Source organism: Camellia sinensis, chromosome 5 (genome assembly GCF_055761805.1).
Source record: "Camellia sinensis isolate YWXY chromosome 5, ASM5576180v1, whole genome shotgun sequence".
Taxonomy (NCBI): Eukaryota; Viridiplantae; Streptophyta; class Magnoliopsida; order Ericales; family Theaceae; genus Camellia; species Camellia sinensis.
This window is the reverse complement of record NC_138965.1, coordinates 111514806-111538787: the sequence shown is the minus strand read 5'-3', so window position 1 is coordinate 111538787 and position 23982 is coordinate 111514806. Positions and strand designations below refer to the sequence as shown.

Genomic DNA, 23982 nt, shown 5'->3' with positions numbered 1-23982 from the left:
GCGGCCCGAAGCAAAATGCAAAAATGCATTCAAAGTTGCCTGTCTGATCATGTTATACTTTTCCAGTTTTTCCAGTTTTAGCCTTCACGCTCGAGCGGGGTTTACAAGCTCACAGTGTCTCTGCTATGTCTGAAAAAGTACTGGATGGTGTGATTCGACGCTCGAGCGTCAAAACCGACGCTCGAGCGTGGAGCCTATATGAAATCACAGAATTTGAAGTCTTCGCTCGAGCGAAAAGACCCACGCTCGAGCGGACCGCGCGATCCCAGATTTCCAGATTTGTTAAGGAGTTGGTTTTCTTCTGAAACTAGGATTGCTTTGGTTTTCTATAAATAGTTGGTTTTCTCCCAACACTAAAGGAACTTCTCCCGATCTTATTTTTGAATCTTAAGGTTTATATCTGGAGATATTTTGCTAGTTTCTTTGATGTTTTTATTGAGTATTCAACTCATGGTTTAAAGAGAGTACATCAAAGGTTTGATTTGTTATACACAAAAGAGAGAGTTGTTCTTCGGTGGAGTCTGAAGAATTCGAGCTTGAAGCTTCAGTGGATCCTGGAGTGGCTCTTTGGAAAGACAATTCTGAGGTGATGATGGGGTTGAAAGAGGCACATAGAGGTTGGTTCAATTAGGCGTTGTGGATTCGCTAAGTAATTGAGAGTATACCTGTGTAATTCCTTTAAATCTTCTTAGTAGATTGTTCTTGTAGCTGTTGCCCGTGGTTTTTTATCACAATTGGAGGTGTCCAATTGTGGTTTTTCCACGTAAAATCGCTTGTGTCTCTTTGTCTTGATTGTTTGATTGGAATTGTTATATTCTGTTTAAAATTGATACATAATTACAAATCAACATCTAGGAGATTTCTAGATTTTTTCAATCTCATTTTGCGGTAGGGATCATAACTTTGTTAGGTTAGTGAGAGACCAGCCATATCCACTTAGGCCCCATTTGCAGTGTTGGCTTTTTGGCTAAAATAACTAGAAAGTCAAAATACTCAATCACATCACTCTCTACTTTTTTCACATGTCTTTTCATAAAAAATTAACTAAAATAGTCACTTCTCAAACACTCTTAATGGCTTTGTGGTTTTTTTAATGGCTAATAATACCATGTAGAATGGTATCACAATTACACTCAATGTCAACACTCAATATTTTTTTCTCAAAAAGGAGTGTACCATATGGAAATTAAAATGTCATAACTAAATCACTTTTAAATCAAATCTAAAAAATACAAGTTATAATCAAACAGTACTTTAGGCATAATTAAAAACTTTTTTTTGTTATAACCAAAATAACAATCACAAGAGTTCATAACTAAGTTATAACTAATGATAATAAATCAAAACCAAGTCATGCCAACGTCACAGCCAACGTCACAATAAGTTATAATTAAATATCACAAATGCCAAAACTAGGCATAAATTAGGTTTCATTTTAATAGATGGATTTCAAATGGATGAATTTGATGTTGAATTGTATAAATTTATAAAAATAAAGCTGTTGTGGCTGGATTGATAAATTAAATAAAAATTATAAATTAGAGATAAAAGAGAAGCATTTTATTAGAATTCATGTGGAATTTGAATGCTTTCTTGTATCAATATCGTGCTTCTTGGTACAGCTTGAACTCGACTCATTAAATAAACAAGTTAATCTTGAATATATTTTGAAATTTGTTAAAGTTTTAAACTAAATTTAAACAATTAATTATTTGTTTGGCTCAATTTGATAAGGTGAAAACTAATTGATGTAGGATAGGATTATTCATTACTTAATTTGATAATAAATAAGTAAATAGGCTGGGCCAACTTTGATACTTGAGAAAAAAAAAAAATTGAGGGTAAATACTCTAATATGATAATAAATGAGTATATGTATATGATATGATGATATGGTCAGATAAAAATTATTTTACATTATCTAAAACAATCATCTGAAACAATATTTTCAAATACAGACTGTTGGTTAAATGTTCAATCATTGAGTTAAGGAAATTTTTATGGTGCACACCTCTTCAAAGGTGCGTATTATATACATTTTGTTAGGTATTTTTGTAATGTGTGCTACGTATTTTTAATTTAATTTTTATAAATGATAAAGTTGGCTTTTTTGACAATTCAAAAATAAAAAATATAAATTTGCACGTACTAGCAATGATTGAATAATCTTTACAGATATTAATTAAGCTAATTTAATGACCAAGTGACTACGAAAAGTTCTTTTTGTCTTAATGAAGAGAACTTCAATACTTGTGCTTAAGTTTAAACCAATGTAATGAGCGGAGAGAGCTTAATGCACAAATAATCAAGTTGTGAATGGGAGGGAGAGACTGAGACAGAAACAAAGTAATTGATTAATCGAATAATTCAATTACACTTGTGTTACCTTGATTGTTCTGACAACTTTGAAGGAAAGAACTAGTAAAGAAATTACAATTCTAAGTTAAAATCTACTCCAATAGAAAGTAAATGCAGAACAAGAAAAGAGAAAAATAAGAAATTGATATGTGTTGAATTTGTTTGGAGGATCATCTCTATCTTTCACTCCGACTAGTTATAGGTGTTATTCGAATTCGCAGCAATTGCTGAACCTCACCTCCATTATAACTACATTCATAGTGTTTTCCCCTCTTTCGACGCTGAATTTGAATTTCAAGACTTTAGCTGTTTCATTGTAATTGTTTGAAACAATTACACCCCCTAATCCTTGCTCTTCAACTCAGGATATATAACTGAAGTTGTGAACTGCCACATGACACCTCTTATAATCCAACCTCTGTCCCTTTCAGGTCCGCCATGTGCGCTCTCTTGATTGCTTGATCCTATCTTCATATTATGCCAGGTGCCACCTTCAAAATTGGTTGGTTTGAATTCATCGCCAACAATTACATATTTTTTTGATAATAGTTATAATTCAAAAATGAAATTATACATTTTTATAAAAATATTATGTATTTTGTAGTAATGTTACACATTTTGTAGTATTAAAATATTTGGATCGCAAAATGGGTAACACTACCACATGATGCCTAATATTATTTTTGAACCATAAATTGTCATAACTCCTACAAAAAATGCATAATATTTATTACAAAAATATATAACAATATGCATACAAAATGACCCCTGAATTGATTGGAATCAAATTGTGATATTGTAATTATTTTATAAATTGTAATTAAATAAAATGATAATTGTAAATCGTCCGTCCACAGGGACCGGTCAGTCTTTTCTCACTCTCACACACGAAAAAGCTTCTCTCTCTCTCTCACGAAAAAGTTTTGAGTAAGAGAGACAAACATATATTGAAATTTGAAACATACAGCAGGCTCCTACAATGGATCCAAAAAAAAAATGCAGTCTCCTACAAGAGTTCAAATATTCGTGTATATTGAACACAAGACAACGTTACTCACAACTAATCCACCATCACCGGAGATAATGGTGCAGCCTCATATGGGTGATCTTCCTCTTCATCATCATCAGCAGCACCATCACACCAGTTAGGTTGGCCTTCTTTAATTACATACTTGTAGTCTCTTGGCAAGTTGTAACTTTTTCCAATTCATCATTTATCTGCTTCTGCATCGTCTCATTTTCTTTTCTAATATTATGCTCTATGGCAGGCAACCTTTGTAGACCTTTCCTCTTAACTGTTTTTGTCTACGGGTTAGTATTGTGATTGTTCCTCTGTTTTTCTTTTCTTCTTTACGGTAGAGTTTATTTATAGATTTGCTTGGTGAGTTTCCATGTTTCTTTCACCTCTTGACATGTAGTTGCATCATTGGCATAAGAGGGAGGAACGTTTAATGGGGAGCCAAAATGCCAGAGAGTTATGAGAGTAATTTCATTTGCTCCATAAACTATTACTAAAATATCAATTCAACTTCTATTCTCTTGATAATATCAATTTTACATTTTAACTATTTAAATTTGGATCAATTTAACCGCTGTTGTTACTTGCCATTTATAATCAAACAAAAATTGTTGATGTGACACTGAAATTTTGTTTTAAATTTTATTTTACCTTATAAAAGATCAATTAGGCACCAAATTTCATTTTATTTAGGAGTCTAATTGATATTTTGGGTATAGTTTGGGAGTAAAAAAAAAATTCAAATGAATTTTGAATGTTACATCAGCAACTTATGTTTGATTATAAACAACAATTGACGATGGGGTAAAATTGAAATAAAATTGAATAGTTTAGATATAAAATTGATATTATTAAAAAAGCAAGAGTTGAATTGATTTTTGAGCGCTGATTTTAAGAGCAAAATGACATTTTCTCAAGTTTTGGATAGCGTCATGTCCCCTATTTGTTCCATACTCTCGTACTCTTAAGTACATTGCCAAGAATTTACTTCATGAATAAATAAATAATAGACTGAAACAACTGGTAATAAGTGAGAGAAGCAAGATGATTTCACGAAAATTTGTGATACAATATTGTTGGATTATTGGTTCAATGTCCATTCCCAATTTCGTATTCTATTTCCTAATTGGAATAGGATTTGTGGGTAGTCAAATATCGACTTAGTTTTGACTCCCATATTGGCTTGGATTTATGAGAGATCTATTTTACTTCGTTTGGACTTCTTAAAGTTTTGGATTTAGTGTTTCCTAATTGGTTTTAGATTGGATTGGGTTGGAAGCAAACCTGTTTGGAAGGAAGCCTGTTTTACTTTAGGAAGGATTCTTTGGCTATAAAGAAGTAGAAACTCTCATTGATTGTTAATTCCTTGGAGCCTCTCATGGGGGGTTTTGTTGGTAGGCCTCCGGGTCTTTAGTCACTTGGTATTTCTTGATTGAAACCTTAGTTTCGTGAGACTTGTGTAGAGAGGATTTGGGTTTGGTGAGAGAATATGTATTTGGGTGGTGAGTGTTGTGAGAGATTGTTTTGTCACCATTGTAGCTCGTCAAAGCATTGTTATCTTTGGTAGTAGAATCTTTCTTTTTGTGATTGTCTATGGATGCAGGTTTAAGTCGAATCACGTAAATCTTGGTATCTTATTAGTTTGTGATTAAGTTTTTCTAGGGGCTCCCCGCATAATAAATATTTCTCTATTAAAATTATTTGAACTCAACACAATTAAAAATTAGTCTTCAAATAAGTTTTTAATGAGTCGAACACAAATTTAGTTCAAATAATTTGATTTGTTTTATTATCATACTTATTGCTAAAGGAAAGAAGACGAGCGAATAGAGAAAATTATCCTTCTTGATTTTTTAAGTCGCCTCCATCAAAAATAAGATGGATTGATAGTTGAGATTGGGGGCCAATTTAGAAACAAAGGTTTAAGATAGAATCCAAATTTTACAAAATATTTTGTACTTTTAAGGTAATTTTCATCATACTTTAGTCTGACCGAATTATTGTACTTAAATATTTTTTATTCTAATTCATTGACTATTAGAAGATAAATAGATAATGTTACATGTTTTTCAATAAAAATTAGAAAGGATGTCGTGAAGCAACCTCGGAGCTCTCTTTTTTCTTTATTTTCGATGTGTGATTCTATAAAAGTTTGAAAATTATTAAAACTTTATGTGAATATGTCATTTACATTAAAATCGACAATGTCATGCCTCAAAAATATGTGATATGCGGGTTATGGATTAGAGCATGAGAATCATGAACATGATTTAATTAATGTCTATGGTGCTGCTAGTTAACACCTATTGTAGAACCATCAAATTTGGAATTTCACCGCTCATAAACCCATTTACAGCCATTTACTCTAAAATCATGAAAACTTAGGAAAATGAATGTTATTAATTCTTTTTCAAAATGAGATAGTACTCATCACTACCTGGTTTGGGTAAGTGGAATTGTGGGCCAAACAATGCACATTGGTTATTAATTTTTTTGTTTTGTTTTGTTTTTTTTTTTTTTTGACAGAAAGACAAATAAGATGTCCTGACTCTGAAATTCATTTTCTCTAATCACTTATTTTTATTTTATTTTATTTTTTTATGAACAAACGAAATTTGTATTACTGAGACAAGGCTAAAGCCTTTCTAAGCCCAACAGGGGGATTACAAACCCAATACAAAGGCAAACTACCCTTTAGAAACTCCTTAACTGTCCAGTGAGCAGCACAATTTGCTTCACGCGGAGACCAGAGGAAAGAAATATTGCCCCTACTAGCAAGTCTTCTAATATCTTCAATGATTGGAGCGCACTCCCAAGGAGGTTCATTTTCTGATACAAACAGCAAAATAACATCTTTGTTTGCATGGTCGAACCCACCTCCTCCATCTGAGTAGCACTATCCACTAAAGATCCCTGCCAATCCCGAAACAAAACAGCTATGGATGCTCTAGTCAACCCAGGCATGAGAGCATCACAGTCCAAGCCAGCTGAGGCCCTCGTGAAATGGTTGAAACCCCTGCTGCTTGATGAAGGTTCTGAGACAACCCGAGATACTCCTCACAATCTTTGGTTGCCTTAAATAGAGTCGACATAGGGTCAACAGGAGAGTGATTGAAGACCTGATCATATCTGCCCTTCATATATGCCAAGGAAGCCACAACAACTTGCAAAAGTAGTCTTCACGCTCCTGACGATTCGCCAAAGCTTGATATAAGTCACAATTCCATTGCTGGATTGAAGTAATGTGCCCCTGGTGGAAAGTGAGATTTAAAATACTACCAAACCATACCACCTTGGCCCAATCTATGGCCGAATCACTGCCACACACTTAGTGTTCGATAGATTCTGATTCTTTTAAACACAATGGAGACACGTCATCCTCGGCACATTTTCGACGAAACGGATTTGCTTTAACAGTCAAGAGATTGTTGCATGCCCTCCACTAAAAATGTCGAAGCTTTGGAGGGACATGTTAAAATTGATGTAATATTGATTGATGTTAAGTGTGTGTATATTACAAATGGTGAGGGGCTCTTTATATAGGAGAAAATACAATCCTTACAGATAATGGACAATGATGGCTCATGATGGAAAGTGAAGCACTAGCACCTAAAGGCACCGAAAGGGAGGCTCACTATCTACTAATATATTATATACTCTAATAGCCCCCCTCAAACTCAAGGAGGATAGGTACAAACCGACTTGAGTTTGGAAAGGAACAAAACGTGAAAATAAACTAATACATAAATAAAAGAGGATAGTAGACACTGTATGGTCGTGTCAGACCGTTGGTGAAGACACGGTATGGTCGTGTCGGACCATGGTAGCAGGACAGTTTACGGGGTCATGCCGGACCGATGTAGAAGCTGACCGGAATCAATGTCGGGACAGTTTATGGGGTCATGCCGGACCGATGTAGAAGCTGACCGGAATCAATGTCGGGACAGTTTACGGGGTCATGCCGGACCGTTGGAGATGCTAACCGGAATCAAATGTCGGGACAGTTTATGGGTCATGTCGGACCGTTGTAAAAGTCGCACCCTCAAAAGGCGTGCCCAATCTTTCAAAAGGCGTGCCATCAAAAGGCGTGCCCAATCCATAAAAAGGTGTGCCATCAAAAGGCGTGCCATCAAAAGGCGCGCCCATGTTGTCGTCGAGCGCCGAGCGACGCATGATGCGCGTGTCTGCCTTGGCTATTTAACCAAGACGGAGGCTGAGGCTGAGGCTGAGGCGAAGACAAAAAACTTGCGAACAAAAAACTCTGAAAAACTCTGCGTTTTTTGAGAGAGAAACTCTGTAACACTTTGTTGCCCAGAAAATGGCCTCGTCTTCCCGTGGTCTGCTCACTCTCTTTCCCGACCTCAACGAGTCAACAAGAGAGATAACTGGTGCGGGGGCCAGTGAACCTCAACCAAACACCTCTGGTTTTGCTCCGTTGAACTTTCCGATGCGGTCTGTGGAGCAAAAAATGGCGGTGCAAACTGATATTGAGGCCAATCAGTATACATTGAAGTCATGTGTGGAGACCATGACTGCGGTCACAAACTTGTCGCACTGGTTGCAGAGTAGGACAAATGAGGTGCAGCAGTTAAACGCCCAACTGGCTCTACTCCAACGCATGTATAAGGATGCGCGAGCAGAGATAAGTGTGCTGAAAGCGGAAAATAAGGAGCTGAAGCGGAAGGCCACCGTGATGTTCCGATTTCGAGGGCCGCCATATGCTGTAGTGGAGGAGCAGGGGGGAGCGAACGTGCTCGGCGGCGTGGGAAACACGGAGGCAACACCGTCAAGAGCCGCCCAGGACGGAGGCAAAAAGAAGAGACCGGCGGCAGAGTAGAGAAGGGATAGAAAAATCCCGCCGGTGGGTGTGGTTGTTTGTGTATTTGGTTTTTGTTGTTTGTGTTTTTTTTTTTTGTTTTTTTTTTTTGTGGTGGAAAATGGTGATCGGGGTGAGCCCCGACATGAATAAAAGGAGTTTGGTGTGCAGTTCTTCGTCTGCTTTGTTTTTTTTTTTTTTTGTTGTGTATAATGAAAAAAATAAATAAATAAATAAATAAATAAATAAAAGAAAAGAAAAGAAAGAAAGTGGAGCAACGTGGGTGAGGTGCAAAAGGTGAAGATTGATTGTGCAAAAGTGGACATGGTGGGAGCTTTAGGTAATATATAAACATATAGATATATATATATTAAAAGAAAAGAAAGTTTAGTGGGGTTGGTGTTGGTGAAAGCAAGAATAAACATATATATATATATATTAAAAGAAAAGAAAGTTGAGTGACGTGGGGGTAATGAGTGGAGCATATGGATGTCCCGATCTTAGAGCCCTTGATTTGTGTGGATGTGGATGAATCGGTTGTTGTTGTTGTTGTTGTTTTTTTTTTTTTTTTTTTTTTTTTTTTTGTATGAAAGAAGAAAGATAAAATAAAATAAATAAAAGGGATAGTGAGATACGTAATAATGAGTCTGTGGTGTGGTGTGGATGGATGTCTCTTAAAATGGGTGTGTGTATGGCCCTCTCCCTCCCTAACCCGAGAGAGAGAGAGTGAGGTGGCAGTGTGTGTGTTTGCAAGTTCCAACTTCTGCAATGCTCTGTGAGAGATAGAGAGGTTTCTTTTTGGTGGGAGCATCATAGCCATAGAGTGCGTGCCTCCTGAAGACACAACCAGTTCCAACATAAATTGGCCCTTGGATCCCATCCAGTCCTTTCATATTGATATCAAAGAACACAACATTGCGATTCGAGTATCTATCGTGACGATCAATCCCATCAAACCTTTGAGGAAACTGCACATAGCATATTTTCTTCCTAGAGGTGGGGTCCATCATGAAACACATAGATTCAAGGAGAGCTTTACTGTTGTTTATATAATGATCACAATCCACATTCAGTAGGTAAGGAGCATTTGAGATGACTGCCGAGAGTGATTGGTTTGATGCCAGGAGAGAGGAAAAGAAATTAAGAGAGAGAGTAGATGTGCCAAGAGAGAGCCAGCCTCCCCTCATGCACACCACCGTGCTCGATGTCCCTTGTGTCTGTGTGTTTTTCAGCTCCCAATGTGTGAGTGGTGCTGCAAGAGGAAGAGGATGACATCGCAAGACCAGGCGTCGGCCTTTGCGCCGTCGAAGTCGCGGCAGCGGAGGACTTCCGGGGAGGTGTATGCCGGAGTTCCGCAGGTGGTTTGGAGCACTTGCGGTGGAGCTGGTTTTCCGGCGAGGTGGAGAGGCCAAAACAACGGAGATTTTCAAAACTCCGGCGGCGGTAATGAGAAGGTTCTGGGGCTTGTAACATGCATGCTGATCTCAAAACCAAGTATGCTGTGAGTGGGAGCATGGAACATGCAATACGACCCACTAGAGTTGAGGCACTCTCAACTTTCAGACGAAGGAGAGTGTAGAGAGGTCAGGAAAGTGAATAGCAGATTGAGATTTTGGAGAAGAAGAAAGAGGAGAGAGAAGAAGAGTGAAAATAGGAGAAGAGGCGGTGGGGATTTTGTTGATGAGTTAGAAGATGCAGGAAAGTGAAGGTATGTGTAGAAAATTCCAGCGGGCAGCGAAGGCAAGGTTGCCGGCCGGCTGCCCGCTGGTAAGAAAACAAAATACGGGCCTAAATTTTATTGCTCTGATACCATGTTAAAATTGATGTAATATTGATTGATGTTAAGTGTGTGTATATTATAAATGGTGAGGGGCTCTTTATATAGGAGAAAATACAATCCTTACAGACAATGGACAATGATGGCTCATGATGGAAAGTGAAGCACTAGCACCTAAAGGCACCGAAAGGGAGGCTCACTATCTACTAATATATTATATACTCTAACAGGACACGAAGAGCCCAAATGAGTTTCCACACGCCCAAGGATGATAACCAGTCCCCAACCTGAGCACGCTGAGATTCCACTTCCACTCTATAGCCAGATTTGATTGAAAAATTGCCCTTTACATCATGGTGCCAAATCAAGCGATCATCATGGTCTTCTATCGAATGGGCACAACACAGATCTCATCAACTTCCTTTTGAGAAACCAAGCCCTTAAGAGCATTCACATCCCATGTCTTGGAGTTAGGATTGATGGCTGCTTTTACCCGCAAGAGAGTGCACCCATTGGGTTTGTGGGAATTAATGCGAAGGTCCTTTGAGGAGGCAGCCCACTTATCCTCCCAAAATTTGATGGATTTACCATTACGACCCTGCCAATGAACTCCACGATTAAGAACAGTTTGGCCCTCAATGAGACTTGCCCAAGCACACAAAGCCGTGCCCCCCTTTTTAGCATTCAAAAAATCTGTGTTCGGATAATAAAGACCCTTCAAAAATCTGGCACAAAAGGAGTTTGGATGCTTAAGTAATCTCCAACCTTGCCGAGCCAACAAAGCTTTGTTGAAAGCTCTGAAATCCCGAAAACCCATTCCCCACCGAAGTTTAGATAAAGACATCTTCTCCCATGAGGCCCAATGAATTCCTCTACTCTCGGGGTCTCCTTTCCACCAAAAATTACTTAACAAGCCATTGCAAAGGTGGGAATGCCCTGAGCCACCAATTTAAAAAGGATTTCACGACCTGCATTGGACAGAAACTTTAGCTTCCACCATTGAAGTTTATCCAAAACCTGTTCCACAATAAAATTGTAAGCCTCACTTTTGGACCTCCCCCAACAAGAAGGCAGTCCTAGATATTTTGAGCCAGCTTTAACCAAGGTCATCCTCATGGAAGCACAGATTTGATGTTGTAAGATCAGCCCCGTATTGGATGAGAATTAGATGCCTGACTTCTCGAAATTAATCGATTGCCTAGAAGTCTTTCCATAAATGTCCAGAATTTTGAGAACTATGTGGCATTGACTGACATCTGCTTTGAGGAATAAGAGTACATCATCAGCAAACATTAGATGTGAAAGAACAAGGCAATCCCTTCTCACCTTCATCCCTGAAAGATCTTTCCTTTCCAGTCTATGATTTAGGAGCTTCAATAGCACTTCAACTACCAAGAGAAACAGGTAAGGAGAGAGCGGGTCCCCCTGACAAAGTCCCCTTGATGGTTTGAAAGTGGTACATTTGGCACCGTTGACAAACACCGAAAACGTCACCATGGACATGCATTGCATAACTCGGTCCCCATTGAAACCCATCTGTTGCATCACCGCTTGAAGAAAGTCCCATTGGATTCTATTGTATGCTTTGTTAAAGTCCAACTGGACTGCCGTGTCCGAGATTTTCCCCTTTTTCTGCATTTTTAAGAAGTGAAAAGCTTCACGGGCAACAAGAATATTGTCCTGAATCAAATGCCCGGGTACGAAGGCCAATTGGTTTGGCAAGATGACCTTACCCAGCACCCTTTTAGACGAATTGCCAAAATGTTTGTGATGATCTTGAGATTAAAATCACATAGATATCACAGTCTAAATTGAAGAGTTTTTTTGGCGCTTTAACCTTCGGGATGAGGACCAAGTGGGTCTGGTTCATCTCTTTCAAAAGCTTTAAATAATATGGAATATTAAAAAGGAACTCGCTTTAATTCTCAGATATGTGATTTCCCTGAAAAAAATTATTAACTACATAAATTTCCAAAACGCAAAGGCTGGTTTCTGATTCAAATATTTGTGAGTGAAATTTCATAAAATTATTTTATTAAATTTGTTAGTGATGAATTCTACAACTAGCTGTTTCACAAATTAATCAATGATTGACAAACTTGCGAAGCTTAGTGTCTCTACTCCTGATTTGTGATATCATACGAGACGTATTTTTCGACATCAAGAAAAAGAAAGGAAGACAATTTTTTATCAGCTCACAAAATTTAATTTCTTCCTAGAACTAATTACGTCAAACTTCAAAACCAGCCTACTTATCATAAATGTGATGTACAATTTCCAACATCAATGCATTGACCTGAATTCCAGTCATATGCCTTACGGCAATGCCTTACGACAATACAACATACAATAATTTTAATTACACAACATTTTGTTTTCTTAAAAAAACACTAGAAAATAAATAAATAAAAATCAAAAGAAGCAAGAAACATATCAAACAGACAGACAGAGATTAACTTAACAACAAGAAAGCAGTTCTGCAAACTCAACATGCATAAACATAGATACCCATCATCTTAAAAGGTGAGATGGCATACCTCTCTTTGTTGCATCAAGAGAAGTTTGCCACAATGCACGAAACTTGGGCATCGCCCTTGCCCATCAAAATTCCTAAAATATACACAAACTGCCTTTTTCAGATCTTTAGCTATGGTTGATATAAAAACCTAAAGACAGTGCAAGCTGTAGGGAACTGTGAACTTGTAAACAGAGAGCAGTCTATAGCGATCCCGGTATTCCCTTTACTGTTCAATTGTATTCCGGACTCGGTTCCGTGGAGTTGGTGGTTGTGTCTACCTTGTTGTCATCCTTTAATTCCATTTGTTTGAGTTTTAGGATGTGTTGGCCTTGTTTCGAGCAGGTGGGTTGGACCTTGGTCTAAATTCTTGTTGCCAGGTTTTTGGTCTTTCCGCTCGAGCGGGTCGTCTAGCGCTCGAGCGGAGATTGCACACTCCCAGTATCTTCGTGCTCTGCAAAACTTCTGCAAGCATGTTTTTCACGCCCGAGCGGGTTTCGCGCTCGAGCGGGATTGTTGGCGCTCGAGCGGGTAGTGCTTTGTCTGTGAAAGTTCTGGGAAGAGGAAATCTACGCTCGAGCAGACTGGTTTTCACGCTCGAGCGGATGTACTTTATTCTCGTGTCTTGGCGCTCAAGCGGGTTTTGTTGCGCTCGAGCGTATCTAGTTTTTTGTTCTTGACGTTCGAGCATTGTGTTTTCCACTCGAGCGGAAATGTCGTATAACAGAGGGCAGCTGGGTATTTTTGAATCATTTTTTACACTTACACTCTCTCTCTTACTTTCTAAAAAGATATTTTGAGAGCCTCTCTCTCTAGAAACTCCCTTCTCTCTAGGGTTTGATCTAGTTAGAGTGCTTTTCTTTCCTTCGGCTTTTGTAAAAGTTGTGTTGATCGTCGAGGGCGTCGTTTTGATCCGAAAAGTTTGGAATTTGGAGCACTTTGAGTTTGGTCTTCTTCTTTCCTTGGGCTCCGAAATTTGAGGTAGGGATTCCTACTCACTCTTATGGTCTTTGACATAGATTTTTGGTTGTTTTGATAAAGTGTTGAAGTTGGGTAATTTTGAGACTTAGGGTTTCAAAATGTTAAAAGAGGGTTTTGTTATTTTGATTCTAAAATGTGTAATTTGGGTTTCAAAATAATGATATTGTTGTTGGTTGTTGATATATAGACCATTGGGTCAATATTAGGAAATGGGGTAGAAAACCCTAACTTGTTGTATAAATTAATTGGTATAATTAATTTGGAAAAAGTGTTGTTATATGGAATTGAGTTGGAAATAATGAAATTGGCTCATTATATGTTAGAATAGCGGAGTTTGATTTATTAATCGCTCACTTTTGAAAACATTGATATCTTATCTGTTGGAGCTTTTATTATCTGTTTAGAAATAATTGCTTGGGCTACCGGTGGAGGGTAGTTTTGATTGTTGTAGACAATGCATGATGATTAGGCAAACTAAAACTAATCAATTGGACATGTCATAGAGTTTGACGGTTGATAGAATACATTAACGTTATGTATTGATTGATTGCGTATATGACTCATGAGTCTATACATTGTGTGTGTGGGAGGAGATAGAGGATGTACTCCACGGTTTAGGGGAAGATAGGGGATGAACCTCTAAACCGGATGTTGTTCGGGGAGGAGATAGGGGATGGACTCCACTAATACAACTCATATGCTTGTCAGTTATTGTGTTGATACAGCTTATGTGCTTATCTATGGAAGTGTTGATACAGCTCATATGCTTATCTTTAGAAGTGTTGATATAGCTAATATGCTTATCTGTTGAAATGTGGATACAGCTTGTATGCTTATCTGTTGAGATGTTGATACAACTATTATGTTTATCTATTGTAAAATGGGAAACGTTTAATATGAGTCACTGTCTCATATAAGTGGTTGGCCAGGTTCTGAGCCGTTGGTGTAAATTGTGGAATTAATAAGAAATGGAAAATGAAAGGAAACATGAACATAGTGGTCATGTAATGGAGATGAGTTATGAATTGATTTATGGAAATTAAACATTTATCAATTGCTAATGTCTTAGTTATTGTTCACACTGTGTTTAGCATATCTCTACTGGGCGTTGGCTCACCCTATATGGGACATTATTTTCAAGTACAGGTAGCATGCCACCTCCAAGGACATAGCTTGGATGATGATGAGAGTTGAGGACTCCTTTTTGTTTATTTTGTTTGTATTACATGTAAATCAAGCCGAGGGCTTATGTTATATAGAGTTAGTACTCTTCTTTTGTGTAACCAAGTGTTGATTTGGAAAGATGTTAGCCCGTAGGGCATTTGCTTTTGTTGTTAACATGTAAAATTGCTGTAAGAACTACTCTGATGAATAGAAATGGTTGATTTATTTTGTATCAATGCATGTCTAAAGTGATGGGTTTTATGTAATATTTTTGAGGACATGACAACTTGGTATTAGAGCGTACCGGGTTCGAATACTTTGGGTACGTGGGAAGTGATTAGTATCACAATGGGTTTGTCTCGCTTGGTTAGAGACTTAAATGTAGTGTTATGTGTTTAATTGATAACATGCTTATGTGACTATGTGGGTATGGGATTTGATTTCTAGGATATTGATTGGATCCTTGGGTTTCTGTGAATCTTGTTGGAAAAGCACTTGATCAATGCTGTTTCTAACCGGAACTCTGGTAATGCCTCGGGACTATCATTATCCGGGAATGAAATTCGTAAGTGCTTATGTGTTTATGTGCTTACGTGGAGTGAATTACAGTTGTCCATGCATTAGGACACGAGTGTTTAGTTTCGGCACATTTATGAATGTGCTAACGTCTTCATTACCTTTAATAGGATGTCAGGACGTGGACGAGGTGGTAGGCGCGGTAGGCCTGCGAGGCAGGAAGTACCTTTACCGGATGATGTTCCAGCAGTGCAGGAGGGAGTTGGTCAGGCCAATGTGGCCGAGCCAGCGGGTCAGCAGGCTATTGGTGCCTTGGCCCGAGAGATAGCGGGAGCTTTGGGTATTCTCAGAGCTGAGAATCAGGTTGTTGTGGCAGGACCTTCTTTCTTGAAGAGGGAGTTTTTTCGGTCTAACCTGAACGAATTTGTTGGAGATCCGAAAGAGCCACTTAAGGCTGACGAGTGGTTGGAACAGATGGAGAAGACATTCGAGATGCTTGGCATCGAGGATGGGGCTCTAAAAGTGACCTTGGCATCCTTCCAACTGAAGGGAGATGCGGGTCAATGGTGGAAGTACGAGAAGGGCCGTGTTGGTGGTGTATGGGAGGTCTTTGTGAATGCTTTCCAGGAAAAGTTTTTGTCTTCAGCTACTAGGGAGAAACTGAGGGAGCAGTTTCGCTAGCTTAAACAGCAGGGCTTGTCAGTGGCCGAGTTTGAGGCTACTTTTACCAGTTTGTCCAGGTTTGCACCTGAACTTGTGGCATCTGAGGAACGCCGTTGCTTTGAGTTCGAGCAGAAGTTGAGGCGTGGACTCAAGTTGAGGGTTGGAGGGTCGTTTATCCGGGAGTATAGACGCCTAGTCGATGCTGCAGCTCATATGGAGCTTATGATGCAGGAGGAGGAGGAGGGACAGAGGGGCTCCAAGAGGAGCCAAGATGGTCAGGGTGACGGCAGGAGGCAGAGGGGTTCTAACCCTCAGCAGTCTCAGGGCGGTTTGGCTAGATCGACCTTCCCCGTGCCGAGTGCAGGTTCCGAGAGAGGTAGTCAGGGAGGCTTGACTTGTTATACATGTGGCCAGCTGGGTCACGAGTCTTCGGTTTTCCCACAGAAGGGAGGGGGCTAGCGAGCTGCTTCTTCTTCAGCCAGACCTCAAGGCCAGAGTCAGGGCAGGGGCCAGCCTTTGTCTTGTTTTCAGTGTGGTCAACCTGGGCACCTGAAGAGATATTGCCCACAGTTAAGTGCCACTTCGGGGGCATCTGGTTCTAGGCAGACGCAGAGTTATCAGCCAGCTCAGTCTGTGCAGGCCTCAAGGGCCAATCCGGGAGCTTCGTCATCCCAGTCTGTGCAGCAGTCTTTTGCTCCTAGAGGTGAGCAGGTGGATCAAGGGCCTACAGGGCGCGTGTATGCTGTTACCGCGCAGGACCTAGTACCGGCTCCATCAGTAATGAGAGGTACCTTTCTGTTTTGCAACTCGGTTGCTAGTGTATTGATTGATACGGTGCGTCCCATTCTTTTGTGTTTGCTACATTTGCATCTGTGTTGGAGTTGGAGTTGGCATTGTTAGCATCTCCTATATGTGTTGTATCGCCTGTTGGGGGCGAATTGATTTTGAAACACGGATGTAGAGGTTGTGATATAGAGGTCGCCGACCGTAGGCTTCCTTTTCCCTTTGTTGTTATGTCCATGAAGGGCTTCGATGTTATTTTGGGTGTGGACTGACTATCGTCATACCGGGCAGTTATCGATTGCTACTGCCAGAGGGTTACCATTTGTACCTTTAGCGGGGAGCGTTTCCATTTCTTGGGGGATCGGGTTGGTAGTATTTTGCCACCGGTGTATGATCCGCGAGGGCGGGGTGAGCTTAGTGGTCTACTTGCTAGCTTCATGAGTGGTGAGTGTGATGAGACCCAGATTGTATTGCCGAGGGTGGTTTGTGAGTATTCGGATGTTTTTTCCGAGGATCTCGTTAGTTTGCCACCTCACCGAGAGATAGAGTTCTCTATTGATTTAGTGCCCAACACGGCGCCGATTTCTATGGCACCTTATCGTTTTGTCCCAGCCGAGTTGAGTGAGTTGAAGATTCAGCTCCAGGAATTGTTGGATAAAGGTTTTGTTCGCCCTAGTGTTTCACCGTGGGGAGCACCGGCCCTCTTTGCTAAGAAGAAAGATGGTGCCTTGAAATTGTGTATTGATTACCGAAAGTTGAATCGGGCTCCGGTTAAGAATAAGTACCCTATGCCCCGTATAGATGATCTGTTTGACCAGTTGAAGGGTTCCCGTTGTTTCTCTAAGATAGATTTGAGATTGAGTTACCACCAATTGAGGGTCAGGGAGGAGGATATTCCAAAGACGGCATTCCGTACGCAGTATGGCCATTACGAGTTTCTGGTGATGCCGTTTGGGCTCACTAATGCACCGGCAGTCTTTATGGACTTGATGAACCGGATCTTCCGGGAATTCTTAGATTGATTTGTGGTCATTTTCGTGGACGACATTCTTATCTATTCGCCTTCTGAGGAGGAGCACGAGGAACACTTGAGAGTGGTGCTTGAGTTGCTTAGAGCCCATAAGCTGTATGCCAAGTTTGGGAAATGTGAGTTCTAGCTAGGAGAAGTCGAGTTCTTAGGCCATGTGGTATCCGGGGTAGGGGTGTCTGCTGATACATCCAAGACTGAGGCAGTGCAAGATTGGACACAGCCTAAGAGCGTTTTTGAGATCCGCAGTTTTCTAGGATTAGCTGGGCATTACCGCCGGTTTGTGAAAGATTTCTCCAGGCTAGCTTCGTCGTTGACTAAATTGACGCGGAAAAGGGGTCAAGTTTGTGTGGAGTGAAACTTGTGAAAAGTCGTTCCAGGAGTTGAAAGTTAGATTGACCACCGCTCCGGTTTTGATTATTCCGGAGAGAGGTTTGGGTTATGCAGTCTATTGTGACGCCTCACGAGAGGGTCTGGGTTGTGTTTTGATGTAAGAGGGGAAAGTGGTAGCTTACGGCTCACGTCAGTTGAAAATACACGAGAAAAATTACCCTACACATGACCTAGAGTTAGCGGCAGTGATATTTGCCTTGAAGATTTGGAGGCACTACCTTTATGGTGAGAGGTTCGAGGTATTCTCGGACCATAAAAGTTTGAAGTATCTATTTATACAGAGAGACCTGAATTTGAGACAAAGAAGGTGGATGGAGTTCATTGAGGACTATGATTTTGAGTTGCACTATCACCCGGGAAAGGCCAATGTTGTTGCCGATGCCCTTAGTAGGAAGTCCATTAGCGATGTAGCTTGTATAGCCATCCAGGAATGGGAGATGTTGGGTGCACTGGGCGAGTTTGATTTGCTTTTGGGCGAATCCGTTGAGGCTGCGGCTTTGTTTTCTGTAGTTGCGCAGCCTACACTTGTGACTAGAGTGTTAGAGGCACAGAGAGGTGACCTTAAGGTAGATTCCCTCCGAGAGAAGATCTCCAGTGGGAAGGTTAAGAAGGGTTTGGCTGAGTATCCCGACCAGAGTGTGAGATACCGAGACCGTTTGTTTGTGCCGGAGTCTTGTCGAAAGGAAGTACTCTGAGAGTTTCACCATTCGCGCATTGCGGTACATCCGGAAGACACTAAGATGTATCGGGATTTGGGTTGCCAGTTCTGGTGGCGGGGTATGAAGAGAGATGTGGCTGTTTTTGTGTCGAAGTGCCTTACTTGTCAGCAAGTGAAGGCCGAGCATCAGAGGCCAGCGGGTTTGTTGCAACCCTTGCCTATTGCCGAGTGGAAGTGGGAGCATGTCACTATGGACTTCGTTGTAGGTCTTCCGAGGACTCAGCGGGGTAGTGATGCTATTTGGGTGGTTGTAGACCGGTTGACTAAGTCGGTGCACTTTATCCCTATGCGCGTGAGAGATTTGGTAGATCATCTCGCCGACTTGTATATTCGGGACATAGTGAGATTGCACGGGGTCCCAGTGACGATTGTCTCAGATAGAGATCCTCGTTTTACTGCCAGGTTGTGGCAGAGTTTGCAGAGTGCCTTGGGCACTAAGTTGACCTTTAGTATGGCTTACCATCCTCAGACTGACGGGCAGTCCGAGCGTACTATTCAGATCCTTGAGGATATGCTTCAAGGTTGTGTCCTTGACTTTAGTGGGACGTGGGAGAGGCACTTACCCTTGGTGGAGTTTGCCTACAACAACAGCTTTCGGTCGAGTATCGGTATGGCATCGTTTGAGGCCTTGTATGGCCGACCGTGTAGGTCTCCAGCTTGTTGGGCTGAGGTGGGTGATGCACCTTTGTTGGGCCCGGAGTTGGTTAGGGAGACGACAGAGAAAGTTGAGCTCATCCGTAGGAGGCTTGTTACAGCCCATAGTCGCCAAAAAAGTTATGCCGACCGTAGGAGGAGGCCTTTGGCGTTTGAGGTAGGTGATCATGTTTTTTTAAAAATATCACCTAGGCGAGGTTTGATGAGGTTTGGGAAGAGTGGGAAGTTATCCCCTCGGTTTATCGGTCCCTTCGAGATCCTTAAGAGGATTGGGGAGGTTGCTTATCGTTTGGCTTTGCCACCACAGTTGTCCGGGGTTCATGACGTCTTTCATGTTAGTATGCTTCGGAAATATGAGCCGGATCCGTCCCATGTGTTAGATTGGACCGACTTAGAGGTGGATGAGGATGCCTCGTATGAGGAGAGACCAGTTCGGGTCTTAGACAGGCGGGATCAAGTCCTACGTGGCAAGACCATTCCTTTGGTAAAGGTTTTGTGGAGACATCACGGAGTAGAGGAAGCCACTTGGGAGCGTGAGTTGGAAGTCCGTGAAAAGTATCCGGACTTGTTTGTTGAGGTATAATCATGTAATGAAATTTTGTAATATTGTTGAACTTTAAGAGCATTAAATATGTCTTAAGTTGTAAAACATTGTAAATGTTTTGGTTTATGGAAGTTTGTTATAACATTGTATATGTTGAATACATTGTAGAAATTGAGATATATCATAAATGTTGAATATGATATAAAATTGTGAAACATGTATGTAGAAATTGTTGGATTTCGAGGAAAGCATGTTGTTAATACATATTGAGATATATGATGAATTGCCTCTTGAATGGAGATGGAATGACCAGTAATGGGTCGGGTTGTTAAATTTCACATTGTAATAATGTTGGGAATTGAGAAAATCTTGTTTTTCAAAAACTTGTATTTAATTTCGGGGACGAAATTCTTTAAGGGGGGAAGGTTATAGCGATCCCAGTATTTCCTTTACTGTTCAGTTGTATTCCAGACTCGGTTCCATGGAGTTGGTAGTTGTGTCTACCTTGTTGTCATCCTTTAATTCCATTTGTTTGAGTTTTAGGATGTGTTGGCCTTGTTTTGAGCAGGTGGGTTGGACCTTGGTCTAAATTCTTGTTGCCAGGTTTTTGGTCTTTCTGCTCGAGCGGGTCGTCTAGCGCTCGAGCGGAGATTGCACACTCCCAGTATCTTTGTGCTCTGCAAAACTTCTGCAAGCATGTTTTTCACGCTCGAGCAGGTTTCTTGCGCTCGAGCGAGTCGCGCTCGAGCGGGATTGTTGGCGTTCGAGCGGGTAGTGCTTTGTCTGTGAAAGTTCTAAGAGGGGGAAATCTATGCTCGAGCGGACTGGTTTTCACGCTCGAGCGGATGTACTTTATTCTCGTGTCTTGGCGCTCGAGCGGGCCTTGTTGCGCTCGAGCGTATCTAGTTTTTTGTTCTTGACGTTCGAGCGTTGTGTTTTCCGCTCAAGCGGGAATGTCGTATAACAGAGGGCAGCTGGGCATTTTTGAATCACTTTTTACACTTACACTCTCTCTCTTACTTTCTAAAAAAATATTTTGAGAGCCTCTCTCTTTAGAAACTCCCTTCTCTCTAGGGTTTGATCTAGTTAGAGTGCTTTCCTTTCCTTCGGCCTTTGTAAAAGTTGTGTTGATCGTCGAAGGCGTCGTTTTGATCCGAAAAGTTTGGAATTTGGAGCACTTTGAGTTTGGTCTTCTTCTTTCCTTGGGCTCCGAAATTTGAGGTAGGGATTCCTACTCACTCTTATGGTCTTTGACATAGATTTTTGGTTGTTTTGATAAAGTGTTGAAGTTGGGTAATTTTGAGACTTAGGGTTTCAAAATGTTAAAAGAGGGTTTTGTTATTTTGATTCTAAAATGTGTAATTTGGGTTTCAAAATAATGATATTATTGTTGGTTGTTGATATATAGACCATTGGGTCAATATTGGAAAATGGGGTAGAAAACCCTAACTTGTTGTATAAATTAATTGGTATAATTAATTTGGGAAAAGTGTTGTTATATGGAATTGAGTTGGAAATAATGAAATTGGCTCATTATATGTTAGAATAGCGGAGTTGGATTTATTAATCGCTCACTTTTGAAAACATTGATATCTTATCTGTTGGAGCTTTTATTATCTGTTTAGAAATAATTGCTTGGGCTACCGGTGGAGGGTAGTTTTGATTGTTGTAGACAATGCATGATGATTAGGGAAACTAAAACTAATCAATTGGACATGTCATAGAGTTTGACGGTTGATAGAATACATTAACGTTATGTATTGATTGATTGCGTATATGACCCATGAGTCTATATATTGTGTGTGTGGGAGGAGATAGAGGATGTACTCCACGGTTTAGGGGGAGATAGGGGATGAACCTCTAAACCGGATGTTGTTTGGGGAGGAGATAGGGGATGGACTCCATAATACAACTCATATGCTTGTCAGTTATTGTGTTGATACAGCTTATGTGCTTATCTATGGAAGTGTTGATACAGCTCATATGCTTATCTTTAGAAGTGTTGATATAGCTAATATGCTTATCTGTTGAAATGTGGATACAGCTTGTATGCTTATCTGTTGAGATGTTGATACAACTATTATGTTTATCTATTGTAAAATGGGAAACGTTTAATATGAGTCACTGTCTCATATAAGTGGTTGGCCAGGTTCTGAACCGTTGGTGTAAATTGTGGAATTGATAAGAAATGGAAAATGAAAGGAAACATGAACATAGTGGTCATGTAATGGAGATGAGTTATGAATTGATTTATGGAAATTAAACATTTATCAATTGCTAATGTCTTGGTTATTGCTCATACTGTGTTTAGCATATCTCTACTGGGCGTTGGGTCACCCTATATGGGATATTATTTTCAGGTACAGGTAGCATGCCACCTCCAAGGACATAGCTTGGATGATGATGAGAGTTGAGGACTCCTTTTTGTTTATTTTGTTTGTATTACATGTAAATCAAGCCGAGGGCTTATGTTATATAGAGTTAGTACTCTTCTTTTGTGTAACCAAGTGTTGACTTGGAAAGCTATAAGCCCGTAGGGCATTTGCTTTTGTTGTTAACATGTAATATTGCTGTAAGAACTACTCTGATGAATAGAAATGGTTGATTTATTTTGTATCAATGCATGTTTAAAGTGATGGGTTTTATGTAATATTTTTTAGGGCGTGACACAGTCTTTGCAGGATCTGACACCACAAATGCTTCAACAAATTTTTGCTACATACACAATACAAGTAATTACTCCAACAAAATGTCAATTTCTCTGAGGGCTTGAACTAATTACATATATACTTGTAGCTTCTAAGAACCAAAAAATTATTTTAACCAAATACACAATACCCACTAGCCGTAGTCACCACCATTTCCGTCTCTCTCATGCATGACCCACAACGAAATAACCCAAACCCACTCTATATATATATATATATATATATGAGATTTGTTCACAGGAAGATGCAGCCAATAAAAACCCTAAACCATAGTGATTTTTTTTTTTTTACCTGAAACACAAGAGAAAACAAACTCCAAGATTTCTGTTCTGTTTTTGTGATCCTCTACTACTGTTTATTTCTCAATCTGAAAAAGAAAAAAAGAAAAAACAACAGCAATAACATTAATTTAATAGAAAATCAAAAGGAACAATAGAATAGAAGGAAACTATAATTTAAACCTGGGAAAATATAGAAGGAAAAGAGAAAACAACAACAATTGCAAACATCATCCACACACAGACAAGAAAAACAAATTCAATGCACATTGAATTGAAAACCAACAAACATCAACTCAGAAGAAAATCAAGTGGAGAGGACACACAACTCTTAGAAGCAAGTAGAAAGCAGTAGGGGTGAGCATGGTTCAGTTTGATTCAATTATAACCATCATCCATTTTTGCACATGAATAGCATTGGAAAATATATTGTTGCTCAAAAGTTCATACAAGTGAGTTGTGTGCTTTTAAAAATAATAATAAGTAACAACAAATCAAAGGAAGAGCAAGAAATCCTGAACCACTTTAAGAAATCTAACAATTAGAAACCTGAGACTTGCAGGATCAAATTTGCCCTAACACATATCTGCGACCAGCCTTGGATTTGGAGGATTGGGAATCCAAAGGATCATATACAAATACATTTGCAAGAAGAAAGCAACACAAATCAACAAGAGAGAGAGAGAGAGAGAGAGAGAGTACCACGTGAGGAGGAGCGACAGTGTCGAGTGAGGGCGTGGCTAAGGCGGTGGTGCCGGGGCGGCCGTGGATAGGGCGAGACGGCGAATAAGGGGAAGGACGAAGAGAGAGGAAAACAGATGTGGATAAAATTAAAATTTAAATTATGTAAAAAAAAAAATGAACATATGTAATTTGTTTACAAATATAATAGGGGCACTTTTTCATAAATTTATTTTCATCTATTTATTTTTCTTTTAGTTCACATTAGTTTCTTATATTTCAATAAGTTTTATGGGTGATATAGTTACTAAAATATCCCTAATAATATTTACAATTACAATGTGAATGTCTCGTGGTATGAATGTTCACACCATCAATGTGAATATTC

General features: G+C 39.9%; 1 protein-coding gene across 2 annotated transcripts in view; it reads right to left on the bottom strand.

Annotated features, from left to right (window-relative positions):
- Positions 1-23612, bottom strand: part of LOC114303095 (putative complex I intermediate-associated protein 30) — a 121720-nt gene extending 98108 nt beyond the window's left edge. Inside the window, exon 1 of one of the 2 annotated variants that reach the window (XM_082869557.1) lies at positions 23463-23612. The gene's annotated coding sequence lies outside the window, so the exon portion shown is untranslated. The remainder of the gene's footprint in view (positions 1-23462) is intronic. The other variant, XM_082869549.1, reaches the window with a different exon arrangement.
- Between the last annotated feature and the right edge of the window lie 370 nt (positions 23613-23982).